The 16,159-nt window shown below is 41.3% G+C and overlaps 1 long non-coding RNA gene across 1 annotated transcript; it reads right to left on the reverse strand.

Moving 5' to 3' along the window:
* Positions 1–10,205: 10,205 nt before the first annotated feature.
* Positions 10,206–11,443, reverse strand: LOC111953553 (uncharacterized). Its single transcript, XR_002875878.3, has 3 exons — positions 11,315–11,443; positions 10,479–10,610; positions 10,206–10,373 (listed from the first exon to the last, which is right to left on the reverse strand). It is a non-coding gene; the product is annotated as an uncharacterized lncRNA (long non-coding RNA).
* Positions 11,444–16,159: the final 4,716 nt, after the last annotated feature.

The raw sequence follows: 16,159 nt of genomic DNA on the forward strand, positions 1-16,159 counted from the left end.
AAAATGAAATATCACATTTAAATAAGTATTAAGACCCTTTACTCAGTACTTTGTTGAAGCACCTTTGGCAGCGATTACAGCCTCGAGTCTTGGGTATGACGCTACAAACTTGGCACACCTGTATTTGGGGAGTTTCTCTCATTCTTCTCTGCAGATCCTCTCAAGCTCTGTCAGGTTGAATGGGAAGCGTCGCTGCACAGCTATTTTCAGGTCTTTCCAGAGATGTTAGATAGGGTTCAAGTCCAGGCTCTGGCTGGGCCACTCAAGGACATTCAGAGACTTGTCCCGAAGCCACTCCTGCATTCTCTTGGCTGTGTGCTTAGGGTTGTTGTCCTGTTGGAAGGTGAACCTTCATCCCAGTCTGAGATCCTGAGTGCTCTGGAGCAGGTTTTCATTAAGGATCTCTCTGTACTATGCTCCGTTCATCTTTCCCTCAATCATGACTAGTCACCCATCCCTGCCGCTGAAAAACAGCCCCAGAGCATGATGCTGCCACCACCATGGTTCATCGTAGGGATGGTGCCAGGTTTCCTTCAGACGTGATGCTTGGCATTCTGGMCAAAGAGTTCAATCTTGGTTTCATCAGACCAGAGAATCTGATTCCTCTTGGTTTGAAAGTCCTTTAGACAGTTGTGTAAAAAGTACCCAATTGTCATACTTGAGTAACAGTAAAGATACCTTCACAGAAAATGACTCAAATAAAGTGAAAGTCACCCAGTAAAATACTTGAGTGAAAATCTAAAATAATTTGGTTTAAAATATACTTAAGTATCAAAAGTAAATGTAATTTCAAAAATATACTTAAGTATAAAAAGTGAAAGAATAWATAATTTCAAATTCCTTATATTAAGCAAACCAAACGGCACAATTTTCTTGTTTATTTATTTAAGAATAGTCAGGGGCACACTCCAACACTCTAACCGTCTGGCCACTCTACCATAAAGGCCTGATTGCAGCACTCCACCAGAGATAGTTGTCCTTCTGGAAGGTTCTCCCATCTCCACAGAGGAACTATGGAGCTCTGTCAGCGTGACCATCAGGTTCTTGGTCACCTCCCTCACAAAGGCCCTTCTCCCATGTTCGCTTAGTTTGGCCAGACGGCCAGCTCTTGGAAGAGTCTTGGTGGTTCCATACTTCTTCCATTTAAGAATGATGGTGGCCACTGTGTTCTTGGGGACCTTCAATGCCTACACAATCTTGTCTCGGCGCTATAAGGACAATTCCTTCAACCTCATGGCTTTGTTTTTACTCTGACATGCACTGTTAACTGTGTGACCTTATATAGACAGGTGTGTGCCTTTCCAAATCATGTCCAATTAATTGAGTTTTCCATAGGTAGACTCCAATCAGGTCCAGTCAGGCCCAGGACCAGGTTACTACGTGATTCCATATGTGTTATTTCATAGTTTTGATGTCTTCACTATTATTCTACAATGTAGAAAATAGTAAAAATAAAGAAAAACCCTTGAATGAGTAGGTGTTCTAAAACTTTTGACCGGTAGTGTCAATATATATTACAAATAGATAAAAAAATACAAAAAAATAAATAAAAGTAACAAATTGTCACGCCCTGATCTGTTTCACCTGTATTTGTGATYGTCTCCACCCACCTCCTGGTGTCACCTGTTTTCCCCATTAGTCCCTGGGTACTTATTCCGGTGTTTCCTGTTTGTCTGTTGCCAGTTCATCTTGTCAAGTCAACCAGTGTGTTATTCAGTGATCTTGCTTTTTCCTATTCTCTGTTTTTGCTTGTCCTCCTGGTTTTGACCTTTGCCTGCCTTGACTCTGACCCTGCCTGACCCTTCTGCCACTCTGTACCTCCTGGACTCTGACCTTATGCTCTTTTGCCTGTCCACRACTATCGCTTGCCTGCCCCTTGGATTATAATAAATATCAGAGACTCAAACCATCTGCCTTCCGTGTCTGAATCTGGGTCTCGCCCTGTGCCCTTATAACTAATTTAAGAGCAGCAGTAAAATAACTTAYGTACGCCTCTTGGCGGAGGGAACGCAACACCCTGCTACAACTCAACTCCCATTGGAGTGAAAAAGGTATGTGATTGTAGGTGCAGGAGAAGGACGACAGAGGCAGAGAAAATTACCGTTTACAGGGAATGTTTTATTCCTAACACGGTATTGTGGGGAAAAGGGGCTGGACGGAACCAAAGCAAAGAAAGTAAAAGTTAGAGTCCCCTCTCCTACCTTACCTGCCTACCCACTACTTACCTAATCTTTTAGCACCTCCTGGCGCGCTAACCAAAATACAGGGGGTGATCCGCCTAGGTCTTACCTAGTGTGTATAGACAGAGTAAATACTACAGGATATGTATGCCAACAGGCCTCTTGCCTAAACACTCCCAAGGTGCGTTCCCCTTCCCCCCAGGGAACAAATAAAACAGAATAATTATTGTATTGGCATACACATACCTCAGGAGTAGCAGCTACAAAATACTTTCAACAAACACTTTCATGGACTACCAACCTATACAAGACATCAAAGAAGCTCTCTCCTCCTGAAAAAGGAACACTGGCTTTTATCGAGCTGGAGAAGGAGTTGGTAATTGAAGACAGCTGTTTCCCCTGACGAGAGGGAGGGTTCAAAGCTCCAATCATCGATAGGGCCTACCAATCAGCTGCTTGAGGAATCCAGGATTCCATTTCCTGAAATACACACACACATACAAACCCACAASAACACAGAAACTGGGGAACATAACAGTAGCGAGGCTATATACAGGGGGTACTGGTACAGAGTCAATGTGTGAGGGCACCGGTTAGTCGAGGTAATATGTACATGTAGATATTAAAGTGACTGCATAGATAATAAACAGAGAGTAGCAGCGTAAAAGAGGGGGGGCAATGCAAATAGTCTGGTTAGCCATTAGTCATGTTCAGGAGTCTTATGGCTTGGGGGTAGAAGCTGTTTAGAAGCTTCTTGGACCTAGACTTGGCGCTCCGGTACCGCTTGCCATGCGATAGCAAAGAGAACAGTCTATGACTAGGGTGGCTGGAGTCATTGACAATTTTTAGGGCTTTTCTCTGACACCACCAGGTATAGAGGTCCTGGATGGCAGGAAGCTTGGCCCCAGTGATGTACTGGGCCATATGCACTACCCTCTGTAGTGCCTTGCGGTCGGAGGCTGAGCAGTTGCCATACCAGGCAGTGATGCAACCCGTCAGGATGCTCTCGATGGTGCAGCTGTAGAACCTTTTGAGGCTCTGAGGACCAGGAATGAGACGCCTTCTGCTTCCTAGAGATGAACGTACTTTGGTGCGAAAAGTGCAAATCAATCCCAGAACAACAGCAAAGGACCTTGTGAAGATGCTGGAGGAAACAGGTACAAAAATATCTATATCCACATTGAAACGAGTCCTATATCGACAWAACCTGAAAGGCCGCTCTGCAAGGAAGAAGCCACTGCTCCAAAACCGCCATAAAAAAGCCAGACTACGGTTTGCATCTGCACATGGGGACAAAAATCATACTTTTTGAAGAAATGTCCTCTGGTCTGATGAAACAAAAATAGAACTCTTTGGCCATAATGACCATTGTTATGTTTGGAGGAAAAAGAGGGATGCTTGCAAGCCGAAGAACACCATTCCAACCGTGAAGCATGGGGGTGGCAGCATCATGTTGTGGGGGTGCTTTGCTGCAGGAGAGACTGGTGCACTTCACAAAATAGATGGCTTCATGATGAAAGAAAATTATGTGGATATATTGATAAGCCCAACACTCCAAGACATCAGTCAGCGAAGTTAAAGCTTGGTCGCAAATTATCTTCCAAATGGACAATGACCCCAAGCATACTTCCAAAGTGTGCAAAATGGCTTAAGGACAACAAAGTCAAGGTATTGGTGGCCATCACAAAAGCCCTGACCTTCACCCATATAAAATATTGTGGGCAGATCTGAAAAAGCGTGTGCGAGCAAGGAGGCCTACAAACCTGACTCAGTTACACCAGCTCTGTCAGGAGGAATGGGCCAAAGTTCACCCAACTTATTGTGGGAAGCTTGTGGAAGGCTACCCAAAACGTTTGACCCAAGTTAAACAATTTAAAGGCAATGCTTCCAAATACTCATTGAGTGTATGTAAACTTCTGACCCACTGGGAATGTGATGAAAGAAATAAAAGCTTAAATAAATAATTCTCTCTCTCTACTACTAAGTATAATGAAAACACACTCCTCAGGGCATGTTTACTGAGGAGTATCAACATTAGGCTATGGGAAAAACACAGGAATGACAGATCTCAGATCAGCTTCATTAATGAGTAGTCCCATCATAAAGCTACTGCAAACAATGGCATGATGGATCACAGATTAGCCTTATGTAATCCATACATAACATGATGATATATGACATGACTTATGACATAACATGATGACATATGACACATCAGTGTAGCGCTGTATGGTGGAGATCAAACCTGGGTCCGAATAGTATTTATTTTCTTTCAAATACTTAGAATACTTACTTTTGATTGAGCCATTCAGCAGTGCCACATGTGGTGGTGGTGAACTATTCCATTGGTTCCATTGTGAACACAGGCTCATACACACTACAACCTAATACACTCTTGGGGTCCTTCATTGACCTTGTGGTAAGTCTGTGGGGATGGACCAGAGCCATGAGGCAGACATTTCTAGGTATAAACTCCATGTAATAGATTTGCTAAGCTGTGTGTTTGCTCAAAATGACCTGATATCTGCTTGTTTTGATGCTATTTACACTGTTGCCTTCACACTACCAACAGGTCAAAAGACCAAAAACATTCAGATTAAGGCTGGGGCAACAATTTCATGATCTCAAATACTGCGTGTTTCCCTACGAATTACCTGCTCACCCAAATCCCAACCCTGGCAAGAATGGGGGCTCTGATCAAATCCCTTTCAACCAGATCAACAAAACTTGATGCAGAAAACCCAACCTCCCCCCACCTTTCTCTCTCTGCTTGGCCTTGGCATCCCGCTGCTTCATATTTAAGTTTCCCTGTGACCCCTGACCTTTGAATCGGTCTTCTGTCTGCTCTTTGGCACCCAGCCCAATCCTATTAGCCGGGGTGGCTGAGAGCCTTGTAAGTCTCACCCAGCAAGCCACCGCCACTGCTCCCTCAATGTACTGTAGCTACACACACACAAGTCCCAGTATGACCCCCTGTTAGTAGTGGATGTGACACTGCTCACAGCATGGGTTGTGCAGTTTGCGTGTCCAGTCTCCCAGTAAACTGCCACCTGGAACTTGCCAGGCACCAGGCTAAAGCTTAGAGTACACAGTACTGAGTAGACAGAGACATACATTTTCAGGGGCTTAATGGTGGGTGGAGGCACGTAACACGACTGTAGCCAAATCTAGCAGAGAAGCCTAAAGTAAAGCTGCTGTACCCAAACTCGAATCAAAGCTACCCAAACAAGGCTAAAGCCGGGGGCTCCCCAAAGTTTGGCACAGCTGTAAGACAAGTTCAAAGTGACATGGAGGACTGTCTTGACAGAGAGAGATCTCAATAATGTAAAGTTATTTACTCTCCCTGGCTGTGTCCCAAATGACACTCTATTCCCTACAGATGTAGGATCTTAATTTGAGCTAGTTTGCAATAGCAGGAAAATAATCCTGCAGTAACAGGAAATGTGAATTACAATTCATGGATAATTTTTTGTTAGGGCAATAAAGTCTGACATTTTAAAGTGGAAATGTCAACATTTAAAAGCCTTTTTAAACCTTGAACACACTGCAAGTTTGCAATTCCTGCTGTATAGGAAAATTCTCCACAACAAAAGAGTGATCAAATTAAGATCCTACATCTGTATATAGTGCACTACTTACGACCAGAGCCATATTGATTCTGGTCAAAAGTAGTGCACTTCATAGGGAATAGCATGCCATTTGGGATACAGCCCCTATTTGATTTCTGTAATCTGCGCTGATTTGAAAAGTCTTTATCCAGATACGGTAGAGTGTAGTTTCCTCCATTTCTTAATCTACATCATGTACCCCATGTCTGTTCAGCTCTCCACTTAGGGGAGAACAATATCATCCATCCTTCTCATTATATATCACTCATCCTCTCCTACTCTAGAAGTTTGCTCTTCACGGATTAATCCCGGTTTCAACTGTACCGGGCAGACAGCGTGTATGGCGTGGTATGGGCAAGCGGTTTGCTGATGTCAACGTTGTGAACAGAGTGCCCCATGGTGGCGGTGGGGTTATGGTATGGGCAGGCATAAGCTACGAGCAACAAATACAATTTCATTTTATCGTTGGCAATTTCAATGCACAGAGATATCTTGATGAGATCCTGAGGCCCAATGTCGTGCTATTCATCCGCCGCCATCACCTCATGTTTCAGCATGATAATGCATGGCCCCATGTCGCAAGGATCTGTACACAATTCCTGGAAGCTGTACACAATATCCTAGTTCTTCCATGGCTTGCATACTCACCAAACATGTTACCCATTTTAGCATGTTTGGTATGCTCTGGATCAACGTGTACGACAGCATGTTCCAGTTCCCGCCAGTAACTTCGCACAGCCATTGTAGAGGAGTGGGTCTACATTCCACAGGCCACAATCAACAGCCTGATCAACTCTATGCAAAGGAGATGTGTTGCAAAGGAGATGTGGCAATCAGATATTGCGGACTTGGGACTTGACTGTTAAGTGACTTGACTACATCACTGAGTACATCACACCATATATACTCACACGTGGAATGTTTCTTATTTTTGTTGGTCTGTTACTTTCTGCGCTATCTTTATCCATGACATTGCATGGATAAACCTGACCATCTGAATTGAAAATTGTACTATTTTACATCCCTAACACCCCTCCACTTTGTTTTGATAAATGACATTTGTCTTGAAGAAGTTACGACAATATAAAAGTGAAATGATCAAACAATATACAATATAAAAGTGAAATGATCAAACAATATACAATATAAAAGTGAAATGATCAAACGGTGAAATATGGTCATGTGATGATGGCAGTGTATAGAGATGTAAAAGGCCGCTAAGCCTTTTACTGATTAAAAATCAGGAGCAGATGAAACATTATTTACACGGACACGTATGTACAAAAAGTAAACAAAAAGTCTCGTTGTTTCCTCAGTGTTGCAGTTTTTTTTTCACTACCAAACCATGAACTGTGGTTTTGAATGTGGAGACCAAACTTGACACTTGGCTAATGATTGCCCTTCTGCAGCCCAGGGTTTCCCTGATGGACCAAACACATGGAGAAGTCAAGTGCCAGTGAGTTCAGCAGTAAAGCTGCAGTAACTGATTTACACCACACACACCACTGATTTACACAGTCTATCTGTCTCTGTCTGTCTTTCTGTTTGTCACCACATTGCTTATGGTGGCTAAGGTTAGCTGAAGTTTGTAGTGGCTGTTTAAAAAACGGAATCCTGGATTACATTTATTCTTGGCCAATAGACTACTATCAGGTTGAAGAACCATCTAACATCAAGTTGTAAAATAGTGAACTATCCTTTAATGACTTACATAACATTATGATATAACTCAAAGTGTTCCTATTTCCTCATCATTTAAATACAAGCCATTGCTCTATGATTTGCATGTGAGCATAGCAGATACTAGATAGGCTAGTTGCTACACACACCTAGTGTAAAGGGTATGGAACTAGATATATGCTCGCTTCCTGGTTGGGTTCTATGAATGGCTTGCTATGTTTGTTTACAGATTAACAGACTCTAAAGGTCTTTACCAAATAATTGGGTTGAGTAGCATGCCAAATGTTTCAGATTGGGACTACCGCGGATGAGCTCTCATTAAAAGCTAAAGGTATGATCATGGGAAAGTGGCTCAAAGAAAAAAAAAATACTCCTGTAAAATGGGGACTGTGTGCCCATTTGCAAGCAGATCATCAGTTCCCCAAATGTTTATTTAATTCCCAGAGACTAGAAGCTTCCCCATTGAGTTAAACTGATTATGCTAAACTAAGGTTTCCAGGTCGGCTTGTTTTTTTAATTGATTACACTGCAGTCACAGGTCACACTTGATTGGCCAGGTCTATAATAGATGTAAGAACTGAATAGATTTAACATTCATTCATTTGGAGATTGCATTTCAGGTCTAGACCATGTCTGCTAACTAACTCACTGTGACGGATATCTTAACTGATGCATATTGGATAGGCACATTGAAATAAAGTCTTCTAAAACAATACATTTTCTGAGGGGAATATATGCCTTCAATGGCATTGAAACTGGAAATGGAAAACCTGCACTCATGGAAGTCAAACAAACAGTGGCATTGCCCAGTGCGTTGCCCCATCATGCTTATGTGATGAGTAAACTTGCCTGAGACTAGTATTAACTCCACAAACTAATGCCCAGGCTTTAGCTTGCATTAGTTTAGCGGCCTAACACTGTCTTCTGGTGCACAGACAACCTGGGTTCAAAACCCAGTTGGCATATTAGGCGCACCATGCATCAAGACCACAAAATACACAACAGCTATTTTATGTGAGACTCTAAATTAAGTTACAGGATTAGATAACAATTACGAGACAATGTCCTCTGAATTTAACCTCCGGCCTCTAACAACCCAAACATCCACCTGGTCTGTTTACTCAAGGGTTGTGTCCCAAATGGCATCCTATTCCCTATGTAGTACATTTCCCTCATGAAAAAGTACTACTGAATTACTACTCATCACTACTACACAAGATCTACACAAAACCTACTGGTTTTACTACTTGATTGCTATTGAGATGTGTAATAAACCGGTAGTGATTTATGTAGTAATTTAAGTAGTAATGAGTGATACATTGGGATGCTTCACTACTGGTGAACACTATGTATTTCCAATTTATTTCCATTCTCCCTTAATGACTACTGTGTAACTACTGAGCTTTTGGGTATATCCTAAAAACCTACAGGGCTATGAAAGAGAGGACTACAAAGGATGGAAGATTTTTGCTAGCTAACTACTACTACTTCCTGTTTTGACTTCTTCTGTAGTCGCGAAAAGCCGGTAGTCTGGCTCTAGTGTAGTACCAAGTATTAAAAATCTCTACCTGATTACTACTGGAAACACTACTGTTTTCCTACTGAACACTACAAAAAACTCTACTTGTGTATCTTGAGTAGTGCATAAACTACACTTTCACTACATAGTCACTACTGCTCAAATAGGTTCCGTGTAGTAATTCACTAGTATTTTTCATGAGTGGGGTCTGTAGGGCTCTGTTCAAAAGTAGTGCGCTAGGGAATATGGTGCCTTTTGTGCAACAGATATGGTATTTTTACTCCTTGTACTTAAATGTTATACCTTTGTTTTTGTACCAGAGCCCCCTTCTTGGCTAGGTCTCTCTAGTTTCCGGTTTTAAATTAAGTCCCAGGATTATGCAATATGGGATACCTTCACAGTACATTAGATCATACTAACGTTATCATTAACTGGTGCAGGCTGTATCACAACCGGCCGTGATTGGGAGTCCCATAGGGCGGCGCAGAACTGGCACAGCGTCGTCCGGGTTTGGCAGTCATTGTAAATAAGAATTTGTTCTTAACTGACTTGCCTAGTTAAATAAAGGTTAAATACAACAAAAAGCATAAAGGCTTGTTTTGAAGCAGAAGTGCTGGCTACCCACAAGGGGCCAGTCGTGTATAGCTGTAACGAACATTTTGGTGACCTTATTTTACCTTTTCTGCTGCTTTTGAGACATGGTTCCCTCCTTGGGAAGGATTAAGTAAATAAAACACTAAACAATCACAATACAGTAACTACTGGACACTCTATTATGTATTATTCTAATATGTAATCATTATAGAATATTAATGATTAACCTTTAAACTACACTCTTCCTCCCAATCTCCAGATGACAAAACCTGCACAGTCCAAGGGTTGCAGGTCTGCCGACTTCCTTCTGGCCACACATTGTATTCTGAGAAATAGACATGGCTTTAACTGTGAATGTACTTTATTGCAGATATTTTCATCAAACAAAATTCACCATACATAAAATAAACAAGTTATTACAACTGATTTACATTGAGTCTAATGTCTGTGTGTGAGAGGAATGCATGTTTAACAACTCAGAAAAAAGCACTCAGAATTTCCTCAAACTGTACACATTAAGCCATAGTCTTTTACAATATTATCAATCACACTTTGATTTGATAGATAGTTTGAGTAATTATGTAGATATTGAGGATGGATATGAAGGAGTAAAACTCCAATCCTAAAATAAAATGGAGCAAACATTAAACAAGTAATTACAACTTATTTACATTGTGGATAATGTGTGTGCGTGCATGTTTTATTTTTCCTTGTCAGCCACCCATCTCTGATAGGCCCCGTGTATGCACTTCTGGGTGAGGCTGTCAGGCAGTGGTGGAGTGCATGGCAGAACTGAAAGAGAGATGCACAAAGTGACAGTAAGTATACAGCCCAACAACATGTCTGTGTGTACATCTGTTGGTGTGGGTGAGCATATGCAATATAATTCTGAATTACCTGTTTCCATCTGGGAATACCCAAAAGTTTCTCCTTTCACGGCCAGTGTAGTAGGCATTGGTGCAGCCGGTAAATTAACTACCACAGCAGAAGACTGCTGTGACTGCAGCTGAACTGCTGGGCGTGGCAGATCTAAAATAGAGAGGCACAATTTTCTTAACTGACAATAATCATACAACTAAATAGACTGAACGAGTGTAAGGCCTAGATTCAATCAGATCAAGCGTTAACCGGCGATAGCCGACACCCGCATAGCTGATGTTTTGGTGGTGTCTGAGGGGTAACTGCGTTGGATCTGTCAACTTGGTAAGAAGCAGCTCTTGATCATTGTCACAAACCCACACCCGTCCTACTCGCGTTACAAGTTCAGAACGACAAAGTGTAGCAATAGAAATAATGACGCTCAAATTCAAACTAAATAATGAGGATTTCTATCAGCCTAATTGGGGTGTAGATTACATCTTAAATTCCACTGTTCTAACTTGTAAATAGGGCTGCATGAGATTTCTGTTAATGCGACTCCGTGCAGCCAATGGCAATGTCCGCTTAAGGTATAATGCCAGGAGCCGCTTGTTAATTTGCCAGCTCTAATACAGTTCCACCTCAGACACCGCCAAAACAACCGCTATGTGGAGGTCGGCTAAAGCGGATGTGATTGAATAGAGCCCCGAGTGTGCATGTGTGTATACATTCATGTGATAATTATCTGTATCACCTGTTGTGGCCGGTGTAGCAGATGTAGGAGCAGACGACAGAGAGGAACAATTTTCTTAAGTTAAAATAATTATACAACAAAACCTAGTGAGTGAGTGTGTATACGTGTGTTTGATAATTACCTGGACCACATCACACTGCTTCAGGTCTACAAGCCTCTGGAAGTTCCAGCGTGCCACTCCAGGCCTGGAACAGCTTGGTGGAAAGACGGTTACCTGGTTACCTGTCACCCACCGAGCAGGTTGGCAGATCTAAAAAATAGGCACAATATAATTTTAATGACAAAGCCTTGACTACACACTAACCTAAACAGAACAGACTATGGGAGGCGCACAGTAGTACATAGAGCCATGACTAGGAGAGATGACCATCTGAATTGAAAAATTGTAACTTTTACAGTCCTACACCCTCCACTTTGTTTGATAAATGACATTTGTCTTGAAGAAGTTACGCACAATATAAAAGTGAAATGATCAAACAATGAATTACAATATAAAAGTGAAGATGATCAAACATATACAATATAAAAGTGAAATGATCCAAACGGTGAAATATGGTCATGGTAGATGATGCAGTGTATAGAGATGTAAAAGGGCGCTAAGCCTTTTACTGATTAAAAATAAGGAGCAGGATGAAACATTATTTACACGGACACGTATGTACAAAAAGTAAACAAAAGTCTCGTGTTCCCTCAGTGTTGCAGTTTTTTTTTATTCACTACAAACCATGAACTGTGGTTTTGAATGTGGAGACCAAACTTGACCACTTGGGCCTAATGATTGCCTTCTGCAGCCCAGGGTTTCCTGATGGAGCCAAACACATGAGAAGTCAGTGGCCAGTGAGTTCAGCAGTAAAGCTGCAGTAAACTGATTTACACCACACACACCACTGATTTACCAACAGTCTATCTGTCTCTGTCTGTCTTTCTGTTTGTCACCCACATTGCTTATGGTGGCTAAGGTTTAGCTGAAAGTTTGTAGTGGCTCGTTTAAAAAAACGGAATCGCTGGATTAACATTTATTCTTGGCCAATAATACTATCAGGTTGAAGAACCATCTAAACATCAAGTTGTAAAATAGTGGAACTATCCTTTAATGACTTACATAACATTCATGACTATAACTCAAAGTGTTCCTATTTCCTCATCAATTTAAAACAAGCCATTGCTCCTATGATTTTGCATGTGAGCATAGCAGATACTAGATAGGCTAGTTGCTACACACACCTAGTGTAAAGGGTAATGGAACTAGATATATGCTCGCTTCCTGGTTGGGTTTCTATGACTAATGGCTTGCTATGTTTGTTTACAGATTAACAGACTCTAAAGGTCTTTACCAAAATAAATTGGGTTGAGTAGGCATGCCCAAATGTTTCAGATTGGGAACATACCTGCGGATGAGCTCTCATTAAAAAGCTCAAGGATGATCATGGGAAAGTGGCTCAAAGAAAAAAAAAATACTCCTGTTAAAATTGGGATGTGTGCCATTTGCAAGCAGATCATCAGTTCCCAAATGTTTATTTAATTTCCCAGAGACTAGAAGCTTCCCCATTGAGTTAAAATGATTATGCTAACTAAGGTTCAGGTCGAGCTTGTTTTTTTAATTGATTACTAGACGCAGTACAAGGTCACACTTGATGGCCAGGTCTATAATAGATGTATAGGAACTGAATAGATTTAACATTCATTCATTTGGAGATTTGCATTTCAGGTCTAGACCATGTCTGCTAACTAACTCACTGTGACGGATATCTTAACTGATGCATATTCGGATAGGCACATTGAAATAAAGTCTTCTAAAACAATACATTTCTGAGGGAATATATGCCTTCAATGGCATTGAAACTGGAATGGAAAACCTGCACTCATGGAAGTCCAAACAAACAGTGGCATTGCCCAGTGCGTCTGCCCCATCATGCTTATGTGATGAGAAACTTGCCTGAGACTATGTATTAACTCCACAAACTACAATGCCCCAGGCTTTAGCTTGCATTAGTTTAGCGGCCTAACACTGTATTCTGGTGCGACCAGACAACCTGGGTTTCAAAACCCAGTTGGCAATATTAGGGCACCATGCATCAAAGACCACAAAATAACACAACAGCTATTTTATGTGAGACTCTAAATTAAGTTACAGGATTAGATAACAAATTACGAGACAATGTCCTCTGAATTTTAACCTCCGGCCTCTAACAAACCAAACATTCCACCTGGTCTGTTTACTCAAGGGTTGTGTCCCAAAGGCATCCTATTCCCTATGTAGTACTTTCCCTCATGAAAAAGTACTACTGAATTACTACTCATCACTACTACACAAGATCTACCACAAAACCTACTGGTTTTACTACTTGATTGCTATTGAGATGTGTAATAAAACCGGTAGTGATTTATGTAGTAATTTACAGTAGTAATGAGTGATACATTGGGATGCTTCACTACTGGTGAACACTATGTGTTTCCAATTTATTTCATTCTCCCTTAATGACTACTGAATCGTAAACTCTCGAGGTTTTTGGTATATCCTAAAAACCTACACGGGCTATGAAAGAAGAGGACACCAAAAGGAATGGAAGATTTTTTGCTAAGCTAAGACTCCTATTACTTCCTGTTTGACTTCTTCGTAGTCGCGAAAAGCCGGTAGTCTGGCTCAGTGTAGTACCAAGTATTAAAAATCTCTACTGATTCTAACTGGAAACACTACGTTTTCCTACTGAACACGTTACAAAAAAACTCTACCTTGTGTATCTTGAGTAGTGCATAAAACTACACTTTCACTACATAGTCATAACTGCTCAAACTGGGTTCCGTGTAAGTTAATCACTAGTTCTATTTTTCCATGAGTGGGGTCCTGTAGGGCTCTGTTCAAAAGTGATGGCTAGGGAATATGCGTGGCCTTTTGTTGCAAGCAGCATATTGGTATTTTACTACCTTGTACTCTAAATGTTATACCTCCTTGCTATCTTTTGTACCCAGAGCCCCCCTTTCTTGGCTAGGTCTCCTAAGTTTTCATCGGTTTTAAATTTAAAGTGCCAGGGATTATGCAATTACTGTGGATAGCCTTCCACAGATACATTAATCATGACTACGTTATCATTTAACTGGGTTGCATGCTGTTATCCACAACCCGGCGTGATGGGAGTCCCAATAGGGCGGCGCAAGAACTGGCACAGGTCCTGTCCGGGTTTGGCAGTCATTGTAAAATAAGAATTTGTTCTTAACTGACTTGCCTAGTTAAAATAAAGGTTAAATACATACAAAAGCATAAAGAGCTTCTTTGAACAGAAGTGCTGGCCTACACACAAGGGGCAGTCGTGGTATTAGCTGTAACGAACATTCTTTGGTGACCTTATTTTACCTCTTATCTGCTGCTGCTTTTGAGCATGGTTCCTCCTTGGGAAGGATAAGAGTAAGATAAAACACTAATCACAGAATCACCAATAACAGTACTACTGGACACTCTATTAATGTATTATTCTAATAGTATCATTATGAGAATCACTTTAATGATTAAACCTTTAAAACTACTACTCTCTCCAACACATCCAGATACAAAAACCTGCACAGTCAACTGGTTTGCTAGGTCTGTCCGAACTTCTTCTGGCCACACATTGTATTCTGTAGACAATTAGAACATGGCTTTAACTTGAATGTACTTGTATTGCCGATTATCTTTCATCAAATAAAATTTCAACCATACATCAAAATAAACAAGTTAATTACAACTGATTTTACATTGAAGTCTAATGTCTGTGTTGAGAGGAATGCATGTTTTAACAACTCAGAAAAAAGCACTCAGAATTTCCTCAAACTGTCACATTAAGCATAGTCTTTTACAATATTATCAAATCACACACTTTGATTTGATAGATAGTTTGAGTATTATGTAGATATTGAGGATGGATATGAAGGAGTAAAACTCCAATCCTAAAATAAAATGGAGCAAAACATTAAACAAGTAATTACAACTTATTACATTGTGGATAATGTTGTGTGCGTGCATGTTTTATTTTTCGTTGTCAGCCACCCACTCTGATAGGCCCGTGTATGCACTTCTCGGGTGAGGCTGTCAGGCAGTGGTGGAGTGCATGGCAGAAACTGAAAGAGAGATGCACAAAGTGCAGTAAAGTATACAGCCCAACAACATGTCTGTGTGTACCATCTGTTTGGTGTGGGTGAGTCATATGCAATATAATTCTGAATTACCTGTTTCCATCTGGGAATACCCCAAAAGTTCTTCCTTTCACGGCAAGTGTAGTAGGCATTGGTTGCAGCCGGTAAATTAACTACCACAGCGAGAAAGACTTGCTGTGACTGGCAGCTGAACTGCTGGGGCGTGGCAGATCTAAAATAGAGAGGGCCACAATTTTCTTTAACTGACAATAATCAATACAACTAAATAGACTGAACGAGTGTAGGCCTAGATTCAATCAGATCAAGCGTTAACCGGCGATAGCCGACACCCGCATAGCTGATGTTTTGGTGTGTCCTGAGGGGTAACTGCGTTGGATCTGTCCACTTGGTAAGAAGCAGCTCCTTGATCATTGTCACAAACCCACACCCGTCCTACCTCGCGTTACAAGTTCAGAACGACAAAGTGTAGCAATAGAAATACATGACGCTCAAATTCAACTAATAATGAGGATTTCTATCAGCCTAATTGGGGGGTGATAGATTACATCTATAATCCACTGTTCTAACTTGTAAATAGGGCTGCATGAGATTTTCTGTTAATGCGACCCGTGCAGCCAATGGCAATGTCCGCTTAAGGTATACATGCCAGGAGCCGCTTGTTAATTTGCCAGCTCTAATACAGTTCCACCTCAGACACCGCCAAACAACCGCTATGTGAGGCGGCTAAAGCGGATGTGATTGAATAGAGCCCCCGAGTGTGCATGTGTGTATACATTCAATGTGATAATTATCTGTATCACCTGTTGTGGCCGGTGTAGCAGATGTAGGAGCAGACGAC

The sequence above is a fragment of the Salvelinus sp. IW2-2015 genome, linkage group LG27 (genome assembly GCF_002910315.2).
Source record: "Salvelinus sp. IW2-2015 linkage group LG27, ASM291031v2, whole genome shotgun sequence".
Classification (NCBI taxonomy): Eukaryota; Metazoa; Chordata; class Actinopteri; order Salmoniformes; family Salmonidae; genus Salvelinus; species Salvelinus sp. IW2-2015.